This window comes from Ambystoma mexicanum (genome assembly GCF_040938575.1).
Source record: "Ambystoma mexicanum isolate Mex_15411 chromosome 12 unlocalized genomic scaffold, UKY_AmexF1_1 Mex_chr12_unloc.1, whole genome shotgun sequence".
In the NCBI taxonomy this organism is placed as follows: Eukaryota; Metazoa; Chordata; class Amphibia; order Caudata; family Ambystomatidae; genus Ambystoma; species Ambystoma mexicanum.
Genome location: NW_027182322.1, coordinates 15,032,638 through 15,057,596, shown reverse-complemented (window position 1 = coordinate 15,057,596; position 24,959 = coordinate 15,032,638). Strand labels below are relative to the sequence as shown.

General features: G+C 46.8%; 9 non-coding genes across 9 annotated transcripts; all 9 read left to right on the top strand.

The window, feature by feature from the left end:
• The first annotated feature begins 2,142 nt into the window (after positions 1–2,142).
• Positions 2,143–2,214, top strand: TRNAA-CGC (transfer RNA alanine (anticodon CGC)). The gene has a single exon. It is a non-coding gene; the product is annotated as a tRNA-Ala (tRNA).
• Positions 2,215–4,605: 2,391 nt separating this feature from the next.
• Positions 4,606–4,677, top strand: TRNAA-CGC (transfer RNA alanine (anticodon CGC)). The gene has a single exon. It is a non-coding gene; the product is annotated as a tRNA-Ala (tRNA).
• A 2,391-nt stretch (positions 4,678–7,068) lies between these two features.
• Positions 7,069–7,140, top strand: TRNAA-CGC (transfer RNA alanine (anticodon CGC)). Its single transcript has one exon. It is a non-coding gene; the product is annotated as a tRNA-Ala (tRNA).
• Positions 7,141–9,537: 2,397 nt separating this feature from the next.
• Positions 9,538–9,609, top strand: TRNAA-CGC (transfer RNA alanine (anticodon CGC)). The gene has a single exon. It is a non-coding gene; the product is annotated as a tRNA-Ala (tRNA).
• A 2,391-nt stretch (positions 9,610–12,000) lies between these two features.
• Positions 12,001–12,072, top strand: TRNAA-CGC (transfer RNA alanine (anticodon CGC)). Its single transcript has one exon. It is a non-coding gene; the product is annotated as a tRNA-Ala (tRNA).
• A 2,389-nt stretch (positions 12,073–14,461) lies between these two features.
• TRNAA-CGC (transfer RNA alanine (anticodon CGC)) lies at positions 14,462–14,533 on the top strand. Its single transcript has one exon. It is a non-coding gene; the product is annotated as a tRNA-Ala (tRNA).
• Positions 14,534–16,924: 2,391 nt separating this feature from the next.
• On the top strand, positions 16,925–16,996 carry TRNAA-CGC (transfer RNA alanine (anticodon CGC)). The gene has a single exon. It is a non-coding gene; the product is annotated as a tRNA-Ala (tRNA).
• Positions 16,997–19,385: 2,389 nt separating this feature from the next.
• Positions 19,386–19,457, top strand: TRNAA-CGC (transfer RNA alanine (anticodon CGC)). The gene has a single exon. It is a non-coding gene; the product is annotated as a tRNA-Ala (tRNA).
• A 3,296-nt stretch (positions 19,458–22,753) lies between these two features.
• Positions 22,754–22,825, top strand: TRNAA-CGC (transfer RNA alanine (anticodon CGC)). The gene has a single exon. It is a non-coding gene; the product is annotated as a tRNA-Ala (tRNA).
• The last annotated feature ends 2,134 nt before the right edge of the window (positions 22,826–24,959 follow it).

The window sequence follows — 24,959 nt, the reverse complement described above, 5'->3', positions numbered from 1 at the left end:
CAGAATCGTGAAAGTATTGGCATTGCCTTGCGTTTCTTTTCAGTCGATTGTTTTGGTTCCGAATGTATAGCTCCACCATTGTACCTTTGTAGCATATGATGCCTAGCTTTAAAAATAATTTGTTTTCACTGGATGTGGCCACAGATGTGCCTCTGTTGTCAACCTAAGTCGATCAGGTTCTGTAACTTGTTAGTTTTGAGCTGGAATATCCTACCAGCTCTGCTGCTGGGGCCTATCTCTGGCTTCTAAAAGCAAAAGTCTTGAACATATTGATATTTTTCATTAGTTGGTCAGGGGAATTGCATGGGGGGGCAGCCTTTCTGCATGTTTCTATGGACAACCAGACACAGGTGGCTCTAAAATGAAGTCTGCCATTTGGAAACTCCAATTCGACAGTTACCGTCAGTTCTGGGCGCTGTTAGTCCCAAGCAGCCAGCCAGCATCTGGTAGATTTCACAGTTCCTTGCTGGCAGTGGGGATGTAACTCAGTGGTAGAGCACATACTTGGGAAGTATGAGGCCACAGGTTCGATCCCAGGCATCTCCATGTGATATTTTTCCTCAATTGTGGGCTTTTTATCCTGTACATAGGAATTAGGATGATGTGTTCTTTTGCCATACTAAATCCTGTTCCTGAACGTCTTCTCTTTGGAGCCGATGATTGTGGACATGCACGGTGCACCATGCTTCAGTGTGATGTCTGCTTTTTTCATTGGAAGCCTGTTAGCCTGATCTCTTACCGGGATGACACAAGGCAGACTCGTTCAGACAGAGGGGCATTGGCTGAAAATAGTGTCTCCACCGGTCCCCCTGCTAGGCAGTGGTGTCATTCTGAGGTGCTGTGCACGCTCACCAACTATCACCCCCTCTGACCTTTCCCACCGCAGAACACCCTGAATGCATTCAGCGGGTTATGCTTCATTCTAGGGCTGCAATGGATCGCCTAGTGGCAAAACCAATGGAAGCACCATTGACCTTCCGCAGAATTCCACTGCTTGTCTGCCTAGAGAAGCGACATCTGCCGAGTGTGCTAGGGACACTCATGACGGCAGAGCTATAGAGTGGTGGGTCCACGTTGCTTTCCACTAGCCAGCAAATACAGAAGGACATCCGAAAGAGGTGTCAGTCTATCTAGCAACATATGTGGGCTTTCGGCTGGAGGAATTCCTGCGCGAAATGGTGCTATCTCATTTTTGGTGTTTGAAGACATACATATATATATATATATATATGTATTTATTTTTTCTCCATAACTACACTTCTCAAATCTGGGGCATCTATCCGAGATGGCTGTGTCACATTATGTGATGTCTCAGGCACCAACGTGATGAGATCGACCTGGCGCTTTAACTTTGTCATTGTAAGTAGTAAGATGTAATTTGGCAGTTGTCATGTTTTTTCATATGCACTACTGCAAACCCCTTTCCTTACTTAGCCCACTCCCTCCTGAAGCTTTTAGGTGTGATGAGGAAGCGTCCTCTCAGCGGGGATGTAGCTCAGTGGTAGAGCGCATGCTTTGCATGTATGAGGACCTGGGGCATTTCCACTTGTTTCTCTTTTTGACTGTCATATGATCTCTATCCACTAGATGGCCCTTTGAGCACAGTAATCCTCTGGTGGAAATCTTCCCCTGGAAGTCATCTCTTATGGAGAAGCAAAATGCACACTGCTTCAGTGTGACCATGAGGTTTTCCATTCTTGCTCCAGTTTTCCCTGCTCTTTTGCTAGTGCTTCACTCGGCAGAATGTTTTGACCAGAAGAGTTCTCCCTGAAAATTATGTCTGCGGGACAGACACACTGCATACCGAGGGGATGTAGCTCAGTGGTAGAGCACTTGCTTTGCATGGATGAGGCCCTGGGTCCAATCCCTGGCATCTCCAATTGTTTCCCTTTTTTTGACTGTCATATGGTCTCTGTCCACGAGATGGCTCTTTGAGCACGGTAATCCTCTGGTGGAATACTTCCCCTGGAAGTCATCTCTTATGGAGAAGCATAATGCACACTGCTTCAGCTGACCATGTGCTTTTCCAGTCTTGCTCCCGTTTTCCCTGGTCTTTTGCTAGTGCTTCAGTTGGCAGCATATTTTGACCGGAAGAATTCTCCCAGGAAAAGATGTCTGCAGGACAGGCCCACTGCACACCGAGGGGATGTAGCTCAGTGGTAGAGCGCATGCTTCGCATGTATGAGGTCCCGGGTTCAATCCCCGGCATCTCCATTTGCATAAACATCAGTGTGATTTTGTCCCGGTTATTTTGTATTTCACACTGCAACTCGGGCCATGATTATAGGATCATCGACATTCATATCTATTTGTCTGAGAAAACGCTGGTGCCCGTATGGCAAACCTGCCTATAATATATCACTGAGGTTTACGTCCCTGCCAGTGTCAACATCCTGTATGCCTTCACAATCACTACAAATAGAAATGCACAGAGAGAAACATCACACCACAGTTTTAACGGTGCAGAATCGTGAAAGTATTGGCATTGCCTTGCGTTTCTTTTCAGTCGATTGTTTTGGTTCCGAATGTATAGCTCCACCATTGTACCTTTGTAGCATATGATGCCTAGCTTTAAAAATAATTTGTTTTCACTGGATGTGGCCACAGATGTGCCTCTGTTGTCAACCTAAGTCGATCAGGTTCTGTAACTTGTTAGTTTTGAGCTGGAATATCCTACCAGCTCTGCTGCTGGGGCCTATCTCTGGCTTCTAAAAGCAAAAGTCTTGAACATATTGATATTTTTCATTAGTTGGTCAGGGGAATTGCATGGGGGGGCAGCCTTTCTGCATGTTTCTATGGACAACCAGACACAGGTGGCTCTAAAATGAAGTCTGCCATTTGGAAACTCCAATTCGACAGTTACCGTCAGTTCTGGGCGCTGTTAGTCCCAAGCAGCCAGCCAGCATCTGGTAGATTTCACAGTTCCTTGCTGGCAGTGGGGATGTAACTCAGTGGTAGAGCACATACTTGGGAAGTATGAGGCCACAGGTTCGATCCCAGGCATCTCCATGTGATATTTTTCCTCAATTGTGGGCTTTTTATCCTGTACATAGGAATTAGGATGATGTGTTCTTTTGCCATACTAAATCCTGTTCCTGAACGTCTTCTCTTTGGAGCCGATGATTGTGGACATGCACGGTGCACCATGCTTCAGTGTGATGTCTGCTTTTTTCATTGGAAGCCTGTTAGCCTGATCTCTTACCGGGATGACACAAGGCAGACTCGTTCAGACAGAGGGGCATTGGCTGAAAATAGTGTCTCCACCGGTCCCCCTGCTAGGCAGTGGTGTCATTCTGAGGTGCTGTGCACGCTCACCAACTATCACCCCCTCTGACCTTTCCCACCGCAGAACACCCTGAATGCATTCAGCGGGTTATGCTTCATTCTAGGGCTGCAATGGATCGCCTAGTGGCAAAACCAATGGAAGCACCATTGACCTTCCGCAGAATTCCACTGCTTGTCTGCCTAGAGAAGCGACATCTGCCGAGTGTGCTAGGGACACTCATGACGGCAGAGCTATAGAGTGGTGGGTCCACGTTGCTTTCCACTAGCCAGCAAATACAGAAGGACATCCGAAAGAGGTGTCAGTCTATCTAGCAACATATGTGGGCTTTCGGCTGGAGGAATTCCTGCGCGAAATGGTGCTATCTCATTTTTGGTGTTTGAAGACATACATATATATATATATATATATGTATTTATTTTTTCTCCATAACTACACTTCTCAAATCTGGGGCATCTATCCGAGATGGCTGTGTCACATTATGTGATGTCTCAGGCACCAACGTGATGAGATCGACCTGGCGCTTTAACTTTGTCATTGTAAGTAGTAAGATGTAATTTGGCAGTTGTCATGTTTTTTCATATGCACTACTGCAAACCCCTTTCCTTACTTAGCCCACTCCCTCCTGAAGCTTTTAGGTGTGATGAGGAAGCGTCCTCTCAGCGGGGATGTAGCTCAGTGGTAGAGCGCATGCTTTGCATGTATGAGGACCTGGGGCATTTCCACTTGTTTCTCTTTTTGACTGTCATATGATCTCTATCCACTAGATGGCCCTTTGAGCACAGTAATCCTCTGGTGGAAATCTTCCCCTGGAAGTCATCTCTTATGGAGAAGCAAAATGCACACTGCTTCAGTGTGACCATGAGGTTTTCCATTCTTGCTCCAGTTTTCCCTGCTCTTTTGCTAGTGCTTCACTCGGCAGAATGTTTTGACCAGAAGAGTTCTCCCTGAAAATTATGTCTGCGGGACAGACACACTGCATACCGAGGGGATGTAGCTCAGTGGTAGAGCACTTGCTTTGCATGGATGAGGCCCTGGGTCCAATCCCTGGCATCTCCAATTGTTTCCCTTTTTTTGACTGTCATATGGTCTCTGTCCACGAGATGGCTCTTTGAGCACGGTAATCCTCTGGTGGAATACTTCCCCTGGAAGTCATCTCTTATGGAGAAGCATAATGCACACTGCTTCAGCTGACCATGTGCTTTTCCAGTCTTGCTCCCGTTTTCCCTGGTCTTTTGCTAGTGCTTCAGTTGGCAGCATATTTTGACCGGAAGAATTCTCCCAGGAAAAGATGTCTGCAGGACAGGCCCACTGCACACCGAGGGGATGTAGCTCAGTGGTAGAGCGCATGCTTCGCATGTATGAGGTCCCGGGTTCAATCCCCGGCATCTCCATTTGCATAAACATCAGTGTGATTTTGTCCCGGTTATTTTGTATTTCACACTGCAACTCGGGCCATGATTATAGGATCATCGACATTCATATCTATTTGTCTGAGAAAACGCTGGTGCCCGTATGGCAAACCTGCCTATAATATATCACTGAGGTTTACGTCCCTGCCAGTGTCAACATCCTGTATGCCTTCACAATCACTACAAATAGAAATGCACAGAGAGAAACATCACACCACAGTTTTAACGGTGCAGAATCGTGAAAGTATTGGCATTGCCTTGCGTTTCTTTTCAGTCGATTGTTTTGGTTCCGAATGTATAGCTCCACCATTGTACCTTTGTAGCATATGATGCCTAGCTTTAAAAATAATTTGTTTTCACTGGATGTGGCCACAGATGTGCCTCTGTTGTCAACCTAAGTCGATCAGGTTCTGTAACTTGTTAGTTTTGAGCTGGAATATCCTACCAGCTCTGCTGCTGGGGCCTATCTCTGGCTTCTAAAAGCAAAAGTCTTGAACATATTGATATTTTTCATTAGTTGGTCAGGGGAATTGCATGGGGGGGCAGCCTTTCTGCATGTTTCTATGGACAACCAGACACAGGTGGCTCTAAAATGAAGTCTGCCATTTGGAAACTCCAATTCGACAGTTACCGTCAGTTCTGGGCGCTGTTAGTCCCAAGCAGCCAGCCAGCATCTGGTAGATTTCACAGTTCCTTGCTGGCAGTGGGGATGTAACTCAGTGGTAGAGCACATACTTGGGAAGTATGAGGCCACAGGTTCGATCCCAGGCATCTCCATGTGATATTTTTCCTCAATTGTGGGCTTTTTATCCTGTACATAGGAATTAGGATGATGTGTTCTTTTGCCATACTAAATCCTGTTCCTGAACGTCTTCTCTTTGGAGCCGATGATTGTGGACATGCACGGTGCACCATGCTTCAGTGTGATGTCTGCTTTTTTCATTGGAAGCCTGTTAGCCTGATCTCTTACCGGGATGACACAAGGCAGACTCGTTCAGACAGAGGGGCATTGGCTGAAAATAGTGTCTCCACCGGTCCCCCTGCTAGGCAGTGGTGTCATTCTGAGGTGCTGTGCACGCTCACCAACTATCACCCCCTCTGACCTTTCCCACCGCAGAACACCCTGAATGCATTCAGCGGGTTATGCTTCATTCTAGGGCTGCAATGGATCGCCTAGTGGCAAAACCAATGGAAGCACCATTGACCTTCCGCAGAATTCCACTGCTTGTCTGCCTAGAGAAGCGACATCTGCCGAGTGTGCTAGGGACACTCATGACGGCAGAGCTATAGAGTGGTGGGTCCACGTTGCTTTCCACTAGCCAGCAAATACAGAAGGACATCCGAAAGAGGTGTCAGTCTATCTAGCAACATATGTGGGCTTTCGGCTGGAGGAATTCCTGCGCGAAATGGTGCTATCTCATTTTTGGTGTTTGAAGACATACATATATATATATATATATATGTATTTATTTTTTCTCCATAACTACACTTCTCAAATCTGGGGCATCTATCCGAGATGGCTGTGTCACATTATGTGATGTCTCAGGCACCAACGTGATGAGATCGACCTGGCGCTTTAACTTTGTCATTGTAAGTAGTAAGATGTAATTTGGCAGTTGTCATGTTTTTTCATATGCACTACTGCAAACCCCTTTCCTTACTTAGCCCACTCCCTCCTGAAGCTTTTAGGTGTGATGAGGAAGCGTCCTCTCAGCGGGGATGTAGCTCAGTGGTAGAGCGCATGCTTTGCATGTATGAGGACCTGGGGCATTTCCACTTGTTTCTCTTTTTGACTGTCATATGATCTCTATCCACTAGATGGCCCTTTGAGCACAGTAATCCTCTGGTGGAAATCTTCCCCTGGAAGTCATCTCTTATGGAGAAGCAAAATGCACACTGCTTCAGTGTGACCATGAGGTTTTCCATTCTTGCTCCAGTTTTCCCTGCTCTTTTGCTAGTGCTTCACTCGGCAGAATGTTTTGACCAGAAGAGTTCTCCCTGAAAATTATGTCTGCGGGACAGACACACTGCATACCGAGGGGATGTAGCTCAGTGGTAGAGCACTTGCTTTGCATGGATGAGGCCCTGGGTCCAATCCCTGGCATCTCCAATTGTTTCCCTTTTTTTGACTGTCATATGGTCTCTGTCCACGAGATGGCTCTTTGAGCACGGTAATCCTCTGGTGGAATACTTCCCCTGGAAGTCATCTCTTATGGAGAAGCATAATGCACACTGCTTCAGCTGACCATGTGCTTTTCCAGTCTTGCTCCCGTTTTCCCTGGTCTTTTGCTAGTGCTTCAGTTGGCAGCATATTTTGACCGGAAGAATTCTCCCAGGAAAAGATGTCTGCAGGACAGGCCCACTGCACACCGAGGGGATGTAGCTCAGTGGTAGAGCGCATGCTTCGCATGTATGAGGTCCCGGGTTCAATCCCCGGCATCTCCATTTGCATAAACATCAGTGTGATTTTGTCCCGGTTATTTTGTATTTCACACTGCAACTCGGGCCATGATTATAGGATCATCGACATTCATATCTATTTGTCTGAGAAAACGCTGGTGCCCGTATGGCAAACCTGCCTATAATATATCACTGAGGTTTACGTCCCTGCCAGTGTCAACATCCTGTATGCCTTCACAATCACTACAAATAGAAATGCACAGAGAGAAACATCACACCACAGTTTTAACGGTGCAGAATCGTGAAAGTATTGGCATTGCCTTGCGTTTCTTTTCAGTCGATTGTTTTGGTTCCGAATGTATAGCTCCACCATTGTACCTTTGTAGCATATGATGCCTAGCTTTAAAAATAATTTGTTTTCACTGGATGTGGCCACAGATGTGCCTCTGTTGTCAACCTAAGTCGATCAGGTTCTGTAACTTGTTAGTTTTGAGCTGGAATATCCTACCAGCTCTGCTGCTGGGGCCTATCTCTGGCTTCTAAAAGCAAAAGTCTTGAACATATTGATATTTTTCATTAGTTGGTCAGGGGAATTGCATGGGGGGGCAGCCTTTCTGCATGTTTCTATGGACAACCAGACACAGGTGGCTCTAAAATGAAGTCTGCCATTTGGAAACTCCAATTCGACAGTTACCGTCAGTTCTGGGCGCTGTTAGTCCCAAGCAGCCAGCCAGCATCTGGTAGATTTCACAGTTCCTTGCTGGCAGTGGGGATGTAACTCAGTGGTAGAGCACATACTTGGGAAGTATGAGGCCACAGGTTCGATCCCAGGCATCTCCATGTGATATTTTTCCTCAATTGTGGGCTTTTTATCCTGTACATAGGAATTAGGATGATGTGTTCTTTTGCCATACTAAATCCTGTTCCTGAACGTCTTCTCTTTGGAGCCGATGATTGTGGACATGCACGGTGCACCATGCTTCAGTGTGATGTCTGCTTTTTTCATTGGAAGCCTGTTAGCCTGATCTCTTACCGGGATGACACAAGGCAGACTCGTTCAGACAGAGGGGCATTGGCTGAAAATAGTGTCTCCACCGGTCCCCCTGCTAGGCAGTGGTGTCATTCTGAGGTGCTGTGCACGCTCACCAACTATCACCCCCTCTGACCTTTCCCACCGCAGAACACCCTGAATGCATTCAGCGGGTTATGCTTCATTCTAGGGCTGCAATGGATCGCCTAGTGGCAAAACCAATGGAAGCACCATTGACCTTCCGCAGAATTCCACTGCTTGTCTGCCTAGAGAAGCGACATCTGCCGAGTGTGCTAGGGACACTCATGACGGCAGAGCTATAGAGTGGTGGGTCCACGTTGCTTTCCACTAGCCAGCAAATACAGAAGGACATCCGAAAGAGGTGTCAGTCTATCTAGCAACATATGTGGGCTTTCGGCTGGAGGAATTCCTGCGCGAAATGGTGCTATCTCATTTTTGGTGTTTGAAGACATACATATATATATATATATATATATATATGTATTTATTTTTTCTCCATAACTACACTTCTCAAATCTGGGGCATCTATCCGAGATGGCTGTGTCACATTATGTGATGTCTCAGGCACCAACGTGATGAGATCGACCTGGCGCTTTAACTTTGTCATTGTAAGTAGTAAGATGTAATTTGGCAGTTGTCATGTTTTTTCATATGCACTACTGCAAACCCCTTTCCTTACTTAGCCCACTCCCTCCTGAAGCTTTTAGGTGTGATGAGGAAGCGTCCTCTCAGCGGGGATGTAGCTCAGTGGTAGAGCGCATGCTTTGCATGTATGAGGACCTGGGGCATTTCCACTTGTTTCTCTTTTTGACTGTCATATGATCTCTATCCACTAGATGGCCCTTTGAGCACAGTAATCCTCTGGTGGAAATCTTCCCCTGGAAGTCATCTCTTATGGAGAAGCAAAATGCACACTGCTTCAGTGTGACCATGAGGTTTTCCATTCTTGCTCCAGTTTTCCCTGCTCTTTTGCTAGTGCTTCACTCGGCAGAATGTTTTGACCAGAAGAGTTCTCCCTGAAAATTATGTCTGCGGGACAGACACACTGCATACCGAGGGGATGTAGCTCAGTGGTAGAGCACTTGCTTTGCATGGATGAGGCCCTGGGTCCAATCCCTGGCATCTCCAATTGTTTCCCTTTTTTTGACTGTCATATGTTCTCTGTCCACGAGATGGCTCTTTGAGCACGGTAATCCTCTGGTGGAATACTTCCCCTGGAAGTCATCTCTTATGGAGAAGCATAATGCACACTGCTTCAGCTGACCATGTGCTTTTCCAGTCTTGCTCCCGTTTTCCCTGGTCTTTTGCTAGTGCTTCAGTTGGCAGCATATTTTGACCGGAAGAATTCTCCCAGGAAAAGATGTCTGCAGGACAGGCCCACTGCACACCGAGGGGATGTAGCTCAGTGGTAGAGCGCATGCTTCGCATGTATGAGGTCCCGGGTTCAATCCCCGGCATCTCCATTTGCATAAACATCAGTGTGATTTTGTCCCGGTTATTTTGTATTTCACACTGCAACTCGGGCCATGATTATAGGATCATCGACATTCATATCTATTTGTCTGAGAAAACACTGGTGCCCGTATGGCAAACCTGCCTATAATATATCACTGAGGTTTACGTCCCTGCCAGTGTCAACATCCTGTATGCCTTCACAATCACTACAAATAGAAATGCACAGAGAGAAACATCACACCACAGTTTTAACGGTGCAGAATCGTGAAAGTATTGGCATTGCCTTGCGTTTCTTTTCAGTCGATTGTTTTGGTTCCGAATGTATAGCTCCACCATTGTACCTTTGTAGCATATGATGCCTAGCTTTAAAAATAATTTGTTTTCACTGGATGTGGCCACAGATGTGCCTCTGTTGTCAACCTAAGTCGATCAGGTTCTGTAACTTGTTAGTTTTGAGCTGGAATATCCTACCAGCTCTGCTGCTGGGGCCTATCTCTGGCTTCTAAAAGCAAAAGTCTTGAACATATTGATATTTTTCATTAGTTGGTCAGGGGAATTGCATGGGGGGGCAGCCTTTCTGCATGTTTCTATGGACAACCAGACACAGGTGGCTCTAAAATGAAGTCTGCCATTTGGAAACTCCAATTCGACAGTTACCGTCAGTTCTGGGCGCTGTTAGTCCCAAGCAGCCAGCCAGCATCTGGTAGATTTCACAGTTCCTTGCTGGCAGTGGGGATGTAACTCAGTGGTAGAGCACATACTTGGGAAGTATGAGGCCACAGGTTCGATCCCAGGCATCTCCATGTGATATTTTTCCTCAATTGTGGGCTTTTTATCCTGTACATAGGAATTAGGATGATGTGTTCTTTTGCCATACTAAATCCTGTTCCTGAACGTCTTCTCTTTGGAGCCGATGATTGTGGACATGCACGGTGCACCATGCTTCAGTGTGATGTCTGCTTTTTTCATTGGAAGCCTGTTAGCCTGATCTCTTACCGGGATGACACAAGGCAGACTCGTTCAGACAGAGGGGCATTGGCTGAAAATAGTGTCTCCACCGGTCCCCCTGCTAGGCAGTGGTGTCATTCTGAGGTGCTGTGCACGCTCACCAACTATCACCCCCTCTGACCTTTCCCACCGCAGAACACCCTGAATGCATTCAGCGGGTTATGCTTCATTCTAGGGCTGCAATGGATCGCCTAGTGGCAAAACCAATGGAAGCACCATTGACCTTCCGCAGAATTCCACTGCTTGTCTGCCTAGAGAAGCGACATCTGCCGAGTGTGCTAGGGACACTCATGACGGCAGAGCTATAGAGTGGTGGGTCCACGTTGCTTTCCACTAGCCAGCAAATACAGAAGGACATCCGAAAGAGGTGTCAGTCTATCTAGCAACATATGTGGGCTTTCGGCTGGAGGAATTCCTGCGCGAAATGGTGCTATCTCATTTTTGGTGTTTGAAGACATACATATATATATATATATATATGTATTTATTTTTTCTCCATAACTACACTTCTCAAATCTGGGGCATCTATCCGAGATGGCTGTGTCACATTATGTGATGTCTCAGGCACCAACGTGATGAGATCGACCTGGCGCTTTAACTTTGTCATTGTAAGTAGTAAGATGTAATTTGGCAGTTGTCATGTTTTTTCATATGCACTACTGCAAACCCCTTTCCTTACTTAGCCCACTCCCTCCTGAAGCTTTTAGGTGTGATGAGGAAGCGTCCTCTCAGCGGGGATGTAGCTCAGTGGTAGAGCGCATGCTTTGCATGTATGAGGACCTGGGGCATTTCCACTTGTTTCTCTTTTTGACTGTCATATGATCTCTATCCACTAGATGGCCCTTTGAGCACAGTAATCCTCTGGTGGAAATCTTCCCCTGGAAGTCATCTCTTATGGAGAAGCAAAATGCACACTGCTTCAGTGTGACCATGAGGTTTTCCATTCTTGCTCCAGTTTTCCCTGCTCTTTTGCTAGTGCTTCACTCGGCAGAATGTTTTGACCAGAAGAGTTCTCCCTGAAAATTATGTCTGCGGGACAGACACACTGCATACCGAGGGGATGTAGCTCAGTGGTAGAGCACTTGCTTTGCATGGATGAGGCCCTGGGTCCAATCCCTGGCATCTCCAATTGTTTCCCTTTTTTTGACTGTCATATGGTCTCTGTCCACGAGATGGCTCTTTGAGCACGGTAATCCTCTGGTGGAATACTTCCCCTGGAAGTCATCTCTTATGGAGAAGCATAATGCACACTGCTTCAGCTGACCATGTGCTTTTCCAGTCTTGCTCCCGTTTTCCCTGGTCTTTTGCTAGTGCTTCAGTTGGCAGCATATTTTGACCGGAAGAATTCTCCCAGGAAAAGATGTCTGCAGGACAGGCCCACTGCACACCGAGGGGATGTAGCTCAGTGGTAGAGCGCATGCTTCGCATGTATGAGGTCCCGGGTTCAATCCCCGGCATCTCCATTTGCATAAACATCAGTGTGATTTTGTCCCGGTTATTTTGTATTTCACACTGCAACTCGGGCCATGATTATAGGATCATCGACATTCATATCTATTTGTCTGAGAAAACGCTGGTGCCCGTATGGCAAACCTGCCTATAATATATCACTGAGGTTTACGTCCCTGCCAGTGTCAACATCCTGTATGCCTTCACAATCACTACAAATAGAAATGCACAGAGAGAAACATCACACCACAGTTTTAACGGTGCAGAATCGTGAAAGTATTGGCATTGCCTTGCGTTTCTTTTCAGTCGATTGTTTTGGTTCCGAATGTATAGCTCCACCATTGTACCTTTGTAGCATATGATGCCTAGCTTTAAAAATAATTTGTTTTCACTGGATGTGGCCACAGATGTGCCTCTGTTGTCAACCTAAGTCGATCAGGTTCTGTAACTTGTTAGTTTTGAGCTGGAATATCCTACCAGCTCTGCTGCTGGGGCCTATCTCTGGCTTCTAAAAGCAAAAGTCTTGAACATATTGATATTTTTCATTAGTTGGTCAGGGGAATTGCATGGGGGGGCAGCCTTTCTGCATGTTTCTATGGACAACCAGACACAGGTGGCTCTAAAATGAAGTCTGCCATTTGGAAACTCCAATTCGACAGTTACCGTCAGTTCTGGGCGCTGTTAGTCCCAAGCAGCCAGCCAGCATCTGGTAGATTTCACAGTTCCTTGCTGGCAGTGGGGATGTAACTCAGTGGTAGAGCACATACTTGGGAAGTATGAGGCCACAGGTTCGATCCCAGGCATCTCCATGTGATATTTTTCCTCAATTGTGGGCTTTTTATCCTGTACATAGGAATTAGGATGATGTGTTCTTTTGCCATACTAAATCCTGTTCCTGAACGTCTTCTCTTTGGAGCCGATGATTGTGGACATGCACGGTGCACCATGCTTCAGTGTGATGTCTGCTTTTTTCATTGGAAGCCTGTTAGCCTGATCTCTTACCGGGATGACACAAGGCAGACTCGTTCAGACAGAGGGGCATTGGCTGAAAATAGTGTCTCCACCGGTCCCCCTGCTAGGCAGTGGTGTCATTCTGAGGTGCTGTGCACGCTCACCAACTATCACCCCCTCTGACCTTTCCCACCGCAGAACACCCTGAATGCATTCAGCGGGTTATGCTTCATTCTAGGGCTGCAATGGATCGCCTAGTGGCAAAACCAATGGAAGCACCATTGACCTTCCGCAGAATTCCACTGCTTGTCTGCCTAGAGAAGCGACATCTGCCGAGTGTGCTAGGGACACTCATGACGGCAGAGCTATAGAGTGGTGGGTCCACGTTGCTTTCCACTAGCCAGCAAATACAGAAGGACATCCGAAAGAGGTGTCAGTCTATCTAGCAACATATGTGGGCTTTCGGCTGGAGGAATTCCTGCGCGAAATGGTGCTATCTCATTTTTGGTGTTTGAAGACATACATATATATATATATATATGTATTTATTTTTTCTCCATAACTACACTTCTCAAATCTGGGGCATCTATCCGAGATGGCTGTGTCACATTATGTGATGTCTCAGGCACCAACGTGATGAGATCGACCTGGCGCTTTAACTTTGTCATTGTAAGTAGTAAGATGTAATTTGGCAGTTGTCATGTTTTTTCATATGCACTACTGCAAACCCCTTTCCTTACTTAGCCCACTCCCTCCTGAAGCTTTTAGGTGTGATGAGGAAGCGTCCTCTCAGCGGGGATGTAGCTCAGTGGTAGAGCGCATGCTTTGCATGTATGAGGACCTGGGGCATTTCCACTTGTTTCTCTTTTTGACTGTCATATGATCTCTATCCACTAGATGGCCCTTTGAGCACAGTAATCCTCTGGTGGAAATCTTCCCCTGGAAGTCATCTCTTATGGAGAAGCAAAATGCACACTGCTTCAGTGTGACCATGAGGTTTTCCATTCTTGCTCCAGTTTTCCCTGCTCTTTTGCTAGTGCTTCACTCGGCAGAATGTTTTGACCAGAAGAGTTCTCCCTGAAAATTATGTCTGCGGGACAGACACACTGCATACCGAGGGGATGTAGCTCAGTGGTAGAGCACTTGCTTTGCATGGATGAGGCCCTGGGTCCAATCCCTGGCATCTCCAATTGTTTCCCTTTTTTTGACTGTCATATGTTCTCTGTCCACGAGATGGCTCTTTGAGCACGGTAATCCTCTGGTGGAATACTTCCCCTGGAAGTCATCTCTTATGGAGAAGCATAATGCACACTGCTTCAGCTGACCATGTGCTTTTCCAGTCTTGCTCCCGTTTTCCCTGGTCTTTTGCTAGTGCTTCAGTTGGCAGCATATTTTGACCGGAAGAATTCTCCCAGGAAAAGATGTCTGCAGGACAGGCCCACTGCACACCGAGGGGATGTAGCTCAGTGGTAGAGCGCATGCTTCGCATGTATGAGGTCCCGGGTTCAATCCCCGGCATCTCCATTTGCATAAACATCAGTGTGATTTTGTCCCGGTTATTTTGTATTTCACACTGCAACTCGGGCCATGATTATAGGATCATCGACATTCATATCTATTTGTCTGAGAAAACGCTGGTGCCCGTATGGCAAACCTGCCTATAATATATCACTGAGGTTTACGTCCCTGCCAGTGTCAACATCCTGTATGCCTTCACAATCACTACAAATAGAAATGCACAGAGAGAAACATCACACCACAGTTTTAACGGTGCAGAATCGTGAAAGTATTGGCATTGCCTTGCGTTTCTTTTCAGTCGATTGTTTTGGTTCCGAATGTATAGCTCCACCATTGTACCTTTGTAGCATATGATGCCTAGCTTTAAAAATAATTTGTTTTCACTGGATGTGGCCACAGATGTGCCTCTGTTGTCAACCTAAGTCGATCAGGTTCTGTAACTTGTTAGTTTTGAGCTGGAATATCCTACCAGCTCTGCTGCTGGGGCCTATCTCTGGCTTCTAAAAGCAAAAGTCTTGAACATATTGATATTTTTCATTAGTTGGTCAGGGGAATTGCATGGGGGGGCAGCCTTTCTGCATGTTTCTATGGACAACCAGACACAGGTGGCTCTAAAATGAAGTCTGCCATTTGGAAACTCCAATTCGACAGTTACCGTCAGTTCTGGGCGCTGTTAGTCCCAAGCAGCCAGCCAGCATCTGGTAGATTTCACAGTTCCTTGCTGGCAGTGGGGATGTAACTCAGTGGTAGAGCACATACTTGGGAAGTATGAGGCCACAGGTTCGATCCCAGGCATCTCCATGTGATATTTTTCCTCAATTGTGGGCTTTTTATCCTGTACATAGGAATTAGGATGATGTGTTCTTTTGCCATACTAAATCCTGTTCCTGAACGTCTTCTCTTTGGAGCCGATGATTGTGGACATGCACGGTGCACCATGCTTCAGTGTGATGTCTGCTTTTTTCATTGGAAGCCTGTTAGCCTGATCTCTTACCGGGATGACACAAGGCAGACTCGTTCAGACAGAGGGGCATTGGCTGAAAATAGTGTCTCCACCGGTCCCCCTGCTAGGCAGTGGTGTCATTCTGAGGTGCTGTGCACGCTCACCAACTATCACCCCCTCTGACCTTTCCCACCGCAGAACACCCTGAATGCATTCAGCGGGTTATGCTTCATTCTAGGGCTGCAATGGATCGCCTAGTGGCAAAACCAATGGAAGCACCATTGACCTTCCGCAGAATTCCACTGCTTGTCTGCCTAGAGAAGCGACATCTGCCGAGTGTGCTAGGGACACTCATGACGGCAGAGCTATAGAGTGGTGGGTCCACGTTGCTTTCCACTAGCCAGCAAATACAGAAGGACATCCGAAAGAGGTGTCAGTCTATCTAGCAACATATGTGGGCTTTCGGCTGGAGGAATTCCTGCGCGAAATGGTGCTATCTCATTTTTGGTGTTTGAAGACATACATATATATATATATATATATGTATTTATTTTTTCTCCATAACTACACTTCTCAAATCTGGGGCATCTATCCGAGATGGCTGTGTCACATTATGTGATGTCTCAGGCACCAACGTGATGAGATCGACCTGGCGCTTTAACTTTGTCATTGTAAGTAGTAAGATGTAATTTGGCAGTTGTCATGTTTTTTCATATGCACTACTGCAAACCCCTTTCCTTACTTAGCCCACTCCCTCCTGAAGCTTTTAGGTGTGATGAGGAAGCGTCCTCTCAGCGGGGATGTAGCTCAGTGGTAGAGCGCATGCTTTGCATGTATGAGGACCTGGGGCATTTCCACTTGTTTCTCTTTTTGACTGTCATATGATCTCTATCCACTAGATGGCCCTTTGAGCACAGTAATCCTCTGGTGGAAATCTTCCCCTGGAAGTCATCTCTTATGGAGAAGCAAAATGCACACTGCTTCAGTGTGACCATGAGGTTTTCCATTCTTGCTCCAGTTTTCCCTGCTCTTTTGCTAGTGCTTCACTCGGCAGAATGTTTTGACCAGAAGAGTTCTCCCTGAAAATTATGTCTGCGGGACAGACACACTGCATACCGAGGGGATGTAGCTCAGTGGTAGAGCACTTGCTTTGCATGGATGAGGCCCTGGGTCCAATCCCTGGCATCTCCAATTGTTTCCCTTTTTTTGACTGTCATATGGTCTCTGTCCACGAGATGGCTCTTTGAGCACGGTAATCCTCTGGTGGAATACTTCCCCTGGAAGTCATCTCTTATGGAGAAGCATAATGCACACTGCTTCAGCTGACCATGTGCTTTTCCAGTCTTGCTCCCGTTTTCCCTGGTCTTTTGCTAGTGCTTCAGTTGGCAGCATATTTTGACCGGAAGAATTCTCCCAGGAAAAGATGTCTGCAGGACAGGCCCACTGCACACCGAGGGGATGTAGCTCAGTGGTAGAGCGCATGCTTCGCATGTATGAGGTCCCGGGTTCAATCCCCGGCATCTCCATTTGCATAAACATCAGTGTGATTTTGTCCCGGTTATTTTGTATTTCACACTGCAACTCGGGCCATGATTATAGGATCATCGACATTCATATCTATTTGTCTGAGAAAACGCTGGTGCCCGTATGGCAAACCTGCCTATAATATATCACTGAGGTTTACGTCCCTGCCAGTGTCAACATCCTGTATGCCTTCACAATCACTACAAATAGAAATGCACAGAGAGAAACATCACACCACAGTTTTAACGGTGCAGAATCGTGAAAGTATTGGCATTGCCTTGCGTTTCTTTTCAGTCGATTGTTTTGGTTCCGAATGTATAGCTCCACCATTGTACCTTTGTAGCATATGATGCCTAGCTTTAAAAATAATTTGTTTTCACTGGATGTGGCCACAGATGTGCCTCTGTTGTCAACCTAAGTCGATCAGGTTCTGTAACTTGTTAGTTTTGAGCTGGAATATCCTACCAGCTCTGCTGCTGGGGCCTATCTCTGGCTTCTAAAAGCAAAAGTCTTGAACATATTGATATTTTTCATTAGTTGGTCAGGGGAATTGCATGGGGGGGCAGCCTTTCTGCATGTTTCTATGGACAACCAGACACAGGTGGCTCTAAAATGAAGTCTGCCATTTGGAAACTCCAATTCGACAGTTACCGTCAGTTCTGGGCGCTGTTAGTCCCAAGCAGCCAGCCAGCATCTGGTAGATTTCACAGTTCCTTGCTGGCAGTGGGGATGTAACTCAGTGGTAGAGCACATACTTGGGAAGTATGAGGCCACAGGTTCGATCCCAGGCATCTCCATGTGATATTTTTCCTCAATTGTGGGCTTTTTATCCTGTACATAGGAATTAGGATGATGTGTTCTTTTGCCATACTAAATCCTGTTCCTGAACGTCTTCTCTTTGGAGCCGATGATTGTGGACATGCACGGTGCACCATGCTTCAGTGTGATGTCTGCTTTTTTCATTGGAAGCCTGTTAGCCTGATCTCTTACCGGGATGACACAAGGCAGACTCGTTCAGACAGAGGGGCATTGGCTGAAAATAGTGTCTCCACCGGTCCCCCTGCTAGGCAGTGGTGTCATTCTGAGGTGCTGTGCACGCTCACCAACTATCACCCCCTCTGACCTTTCCCACCGCAGAACACCCTGAATGCATTCAGCGGGTTATGCTTCATTCTAGGGCTGCAATGGATCGCCTAGTGGCAAAACCAATGGAAGCACCATTGACCTTCCGCAGAATTCCACTGCTTGTCTGCCTAGAGAAGCGACATCTGCCGAGTGTGCTAGGGACACTCATGACGGCAGAGCTATAGAGTGGTGGGTCCACGTTGCTTTCCACTAGCCAGCAAATACAGAAGGACATCCGAAAGAGGTGTCAGTCTATCTAGCAACATATGTGGGCTTTCGGCTGGAGGAATTCCTGCGCGAAATGGTGCTATCTCATTTTTGGTGTTTGAAGACATACATATATATATATATATATGTATTTATTTTTTCTCCATAACTACACTTCTCAAATCTGGGGCATCTATCCGAGATGGCTGTGTCACATTATGTGATGTCTCAGGCACCAACGTGATGAGATCGACCTGGCGCTTTAACTTTGTCATTGTAAGTAGTAAGATGTAATTTGGCAGTTGTCATGTTTTTTCATATGCACTACTGCAAACCCCTTTCCTTACTTAGCCCACTCCCTCCTGAAGCTTTTAGGTGTGATGAGGAAGCGTCCTCTCAGCGGGGATGTAGCTCAGTGGTAGAGCGCATGCTTTGCATGTATGAGGACCTGGGGCATTTCCACTTGTTTCTCTTTTTGACTGTCATATGATCTCTATCCACTAGATGGCCCTTTGAGCACAGTAATCCTCTGGTGGAAATCTTCCCCTGGAAGTCATCTCTTATGGAGAAGCAAAATGCACACTGCTTCAGTGTGACCATGAGGTTTTCCATTCTTGCTCCAGTTTTCCCTGCTCTTTTGCTAGTGCTTCACTCGGCAGAATGTTTTGACCAGAAGAGTTCTCCCTGAAAATTATGTCTGCGGGACAGACACACTGCATACCGAGGGGATGTAGCTCAGTGGTAGAGCACTTGCTTTGCATGGATGAGGCCCTGGGTCCAATCCCTGGCATCTCCAATTGTTTCCCTTTTTTTGACTGTCATATGGTCTCTGTCCACGAGATGGCTCTTTGAGCACGGTAATCCTCTGGTGGAATACTTCCCCTGGAAGTCATCTCTTATGGAGAAGCATAATGCACACTGCTTCAGCTGACCATGTGCTTTTCCAGTCTTGCTCCCGTTTTCCCTGGTCTTTTGCTAGTGCTTCAGTTGGCAGCATATTTTGACCGGAAGAATTCTCCCAGGAAAAGATGTCTGCAGGACAGGCCCACTGCACACCGAGGGGATGTAGCTCAGTGGTAGAGCGCATGCTTCGCATGTATGAGGTCCCGGGTTCAATCCCCGGCATCTCCATTTGCATAAACATCAGTGTGATTTTGTCCCGGTTATTTTGTATTTCACACTGCAACTCGGGCCATGATTATAGGATCATCGACATTCATATCTATTTGTCTGAGAAAACGCTGGTGCCCGTATGGCAAACCTGCCTATAATATATCACTGAGGTTTACGTCCCTGCCAGTGTCAACATCCTGTATGCCTTCACAATCACTACAAATAGAAATGCACAGAGAGAAACATCACACCACAGTTTTAACGGTGCAGAATCGTGAAAGTATTGGCATTGCCTTGCGTTTCTTTTCAGTCGATTGTTTTGGTTCCGAATGTATAGCTCCACCATTGTACCTTTGTAGCATATGATGCCTAGCTTTAAAAATAATTTGTTTTCACTGGATGTGGCCACAGATGTGGCTCTGTTGTCAACCTAAGTCGATCAGGTTCTGTAACTTGTTAGTTTTGAGCTGGAATATCCTACCAGCTCTGCTGCTGGGGCCTATCTCTGGCTTCTAAAAGCAAAAGTCTTGAACATATTGATATTTTTCATTAGTTGGTCAGGGGAATTGCATGGGGGGGCAGCCTTTCTGCATGTTTCTATGGACAACCAGACACAGGTGGCTCTAAAATGAAGTCTGCCATTTGGAAACTCCAATTCGACAGTTACCGTCAGTTCTGGGCGCTGTTAGTCCCAAGCAGCCAGCCAGCATCTGGTAGATTTCACAGTTCCTTGCTGGCAGTGGGGATGTAACTCAGTGGTAGAGCACATACTTGGGAAGTATGAGGCCACAGGTTCGATCCCAGGCATCTCCATGTGATATTTTTCCTCAATTGTGGGCTTTTTATCCTGTACATAGGAATTAGGATGATGTGTTCTTTTGCCATACTAAATCCTGTTCCTGAACGTCTTCTCTTTGGATCCGATGATTGTGGACATGCACGGTGCACCATGCTTCAGTGTGATGTCTGCTTTTTTCATTGGAAGCCTGTTAGCCTGATCTCTTACCGGGATGACACAAGGCAGACTCGTTCAGACAGAGGGGCATTGGCTGAAAATAGTGTCTCCACCGGTCCTCCTGCTAGGCAGTGGTGTCATTCTGAGGTGCTGTGCACGCTCACCAACTATCACCCCCTCTGACCTTTCCCACCGCAGAACACCCTGAATGCATTCAGCGGGTTATGCTTCATTCTAGGGCTGCAATGGATCGCCTAGTGGCAAAACCAATGGAAGCACCATTGACCTTCCGCAGAATTCCACTGCTTGTCTGCCTAGAGAAGCGACATCTGCCGAGTGTGCTAGGGACACTCAGTGGTTTAAGTGGGGTAAGAAATTGAGGGGGGGCCCTCGTTTGGGGGCGTGGCATCCGCTGTGGGCGTGGCCTAAAAGTGCACAAATCATAGTAGGGTGCGCAAACAAATATATAAATGTAGTAGAGCATTTATATATTTGTATGCGTACTAATATGGTTTGTGTACTTTTCAAGCCACCTTTTATAAACATAGACATTTGTAACATATTTCTATGTTCATAAAAGATGGCTTGAAACGTACAAGCTCATCTTTTATAAAGCGTTGAGGACAGACAAAACCCAAGGTGGTTTTGTCCGTCCACAAAGCTTTATAAAAAATGCCTTGAATTGTGTACGTTTCAAGCCGTCTGTTATAAACGTAGAAATATTTCTACGTTTATAAAAGACGGCTTGAAATGTACACATTTCAAGGCATCTTTTATAAAGATTTGCCAAAGGAGACAGGCACCTCGGGCTCAGTGATCACTGCTCTGAGCAGAGATCACAGAGCCCGAGGCGTCTTTCACCCTCTGGGAACCCGCGGGCTCCGTGATATAATCTACATATTAGATCATGGAGCCTACAGGTTCACAGAGGGTCAGTGACCTGGCGAAGGCAAACAAAGGAACTGTAACTTCCCTGATGACCCCTCAGATGGGGGGTCATCAGGGAAGTTACAGTGACTGACAGAAGTGCCAGCCAGCCTCAGCGACGCTGTGGCTGGCTGGCACTTCTGTCCACTTGCCTAAGGTTACACTGGCGGGCACATCTCCCGTCGCGGCTGCGGCCGTGACGGGATAATGCGTCCTGCCATGGCGTGGTGGGACGGGGGGCCCCGGCAGGGCCCCGGCTCAGCCCCACTTTTTGGAGACTGGCGGGGCCCAGCCCCGGCAGGCCCCGGCCCACTTAAAGCACTGGGGACACTCATGACGGCAGAGCTATAGAGTGGTGGGTCCACGTTGCTTTCCACTAGCCAGCAAATACAGAAGGACATCCGAAAGAGGTGTCAGTCTATCTAGCAACATATGTGGGCTTTCGGCTGGAGGAATTCCTGCGCGAAATGGTGCTATCTCATTTTTGGTGTTTGAAGACATACATATATATATATATATATATATTTATTTTTTCTCCATAACTACACTTCTCAAATCTGGGGCATCTATCCGAGATGGCTGTGTCACATTATGTGATGTCTCAGGCACCAACGTGATGAGATCGACCTGGCGCTTTAACTTTGTCATTGTAAGTAGTAAGATGTAATTTGGCAGTTGTCATGTTTTTTCATATGCACTACTGCAAACCCCTTTCCTTACTTAGCCCACTCCCTCCTGAAGCTTTTAGGTGTGATGAGGAAGCGTCCTCTCAGCGGGGATGTAGCTCAGTGGTAGAGCGCATGCTTTGCATGTATGAGGACCTGGGGCATTTCCACTTGTTTCTCTTTTTGACTGTCATATGATCTCTATCCACTAGATGGCCCTTTGAGCACAGTAATCCTCTGGTGGAAATCTTCCCCTGGAAGTCATCTCTTATGGAGAAGCAAAATGCACACTGCTTCAGTGTGACCATGAGGTTTTCCATTCTTGCTCCAGTTTTCCCTGCTCTTTTGCTAGTGCTTCACTCGGCAGAATGTTTTGACCAGAAGAGTTCTCCCTGAAAATTATGTCTGCGGGACAGACACACTGCATACCGAGGGGATGTAGCTCAGTGGTAGAGCACTTGCTTTGCATGGATGAGGCCCTGGGTCCAATCCCTGGCATCTCCAATTGTTTCCCTTTTTTTGACTGTCATATGGTCTCTGTCCACGAGATGGCTCTTTGAGCACGGTAATCCTCTGGTGGAATACTTCCCCTGGAAGTCATCTCTTATGGAGAAGCATAATGCACACTGCTTCAGCTGACCATGTGCTTTTCCAGTCTTGCTCCCGTTTTCCCTGGTCTTTTGCTAGTGCTTCAGTTGGCAGCATATTTTGACCGGAAGAATTCTCCCAGGAAAAGATGTCTGCAGGACAGGCCCACTGCACACCGAGGGGATGTAGCTCAGTGGTAGAGCGCATGCTTCGCATGTATGAGGTCCCGGGTTCAATCCCCGGCATCTCCATTTGCATAAACATCAGTGTGATTTTGTCCCGGTTATTTTGTATTTCACACTGCAACTCGGGCCATGATTATAGGATCATCGACATTCATATCTATTTGTCTGAGAAAACGCTGGTGCCCGTATGGCAAACCTGCCTATAATATATCACTGAGGTTTACGTCCCTGCCAGTGTCAACATCCTGTATGCCTTCACAATCACTACAAATAGAAATGCACAGAGAGAAACATCACACCACAGTTTTAACGGTGCAGAATCGTGAAAGTATTGGCATTGCCTTGCGTTTCTTTTCAGTCGATTGTTTTGGTTCCGAATGTATAGCTCCACCATTGTACCTTTGTAGCATATGATGCCTAGCTTTAAAAATAATTTGTTTTCACTGGATGTGGCCACAGATGTGGCTCTGTTGTCAACCTAAGTCGATCAGGTTCTGTAACTTGTTAGTTTTGAGCTGGAATATCCTACCAGCTCTGCTGCTGGGGCCTATCTCTGGCTTCTAAAAGCAAAAGTCTTGAACATATTGATATTTTTCATTAGTTGGTCAGGGGAATTGCATGGGGGGGCAGCCTTTCTGCATGTTTCTATGGACAACCAGACACAGGTGGCTCTAAAATGAAGTCTGCCATTTGGAAACTCCAATTCGACAGTTACCGTCAGTTCTGGGCGCTGTTAGTCCCAAGCAGCCAGCCAGCATCTGGTAGATTTCACAGTTCCTTGCTGGCAGTGGGGATGTAACTCAGTGGTAGAGCACATACTTGGGAAGTATGAGGCCACAGGTTCGATCCCAGGCATCTCCATGTGATATTTTTCCTCAATTGTGGGCTTTTTATCCTGTACATAGGAATTAGGATGATGTGTTCTTTTGCCATACTAAATCCTGTTCCTGAACGTCTTCTCTTTGGATCCGATGATTGTGGACATGCACGGTGCACCATGCTTCAGTGTGATGTCTGCTTTTTTCATTGGAAGCCTGTTAGCCTGATCTCTTACCGGGATGACACAAGGCAGACTCGTTCAGACAGAGGGGCATTGGCTGAAAATAGTGTCTCCACCGGTCCTCCTGCTAGGCAGTGGTGTCATTCTGAGGTGCTGTGCACGCTCACCAACTATCACCCCCTCTGACCTTTCCCACCGCAGAACACCCTGAATGCATTCAGCGGGTTATGCTTCATTCTAGGGCTGCAATGGATCGCCTAGTGGCAAAACCAATGGAAGCACCATTGACCTTCCGCAGAATTCCACTGCTTGTCTGCCTAGAGAAGCGACATCTGCCGAGTGTGCTAGGGACACTCAGTGGTTTAAGTGGGGTAAGAAATTGAGGGGGGGCCCTCGTTTGGGGGCGTGGCATCCGCTGTGGGCGTGGCCTAAAAGTGCACAAATCATAGTAGGGTGCGCAAACAAATATATAAATGTAGTAGAGCATTTATATATTTGTATGCGTACTAATATGGTTTGTGTACTTTTCAAGCCACCTTTTATAAACATAGACATTTGTAACATATTTCTATGTTCATAAAAGATGGCTTGAAACGTACAAGCTCATCTTTTATAAAGCGTTGAGGACAGACAAAACCCAAGGTGGTTTTGTCCGTCCACAAAGCTTTATAAAAAATGCCTTGAATTGTGTACGTTTCAAGCCGTCTGTTATAAACGTAGAAATATTTCTACGTTTATAAAAGACGGCTTGAAATGTACACATTTCAAGGCATCTTTTATAAAGATTTGCCAAAGGAGACAGGCACCTCGGGCTCAGTGATCACTGCTCTGAGCAGAGATCACAGAGCCCGAGGCGTCTTTCACCCTCTGGGAACCCGCGGGCTCCGTGATATAATCTACATATTAGATCATGGAGCCTACAGGTTCACAGAGGGTCAGTGACCTGGCGAAGGCAAACAAAGGAACTGTAACTTCCCTGATGACCCCTCAGATGGGGGGTCATCAGGGAAGTTACAGTGACTGACAGAAGTGCCAGCCAGCCTCAGCGACGCTGTGGCTGGCTGGCACTTCTGTCCACTTGCCTAAGGTTACACTGGCGGGCACATCTCCCGTCGCGGCTGCGGCCGTGACGGGATAATGCGTCCTGCCATGGCGTGGTGGGACGGGGGGCCCCGGCAGGGCCCCGGCTCAGCCCCACTT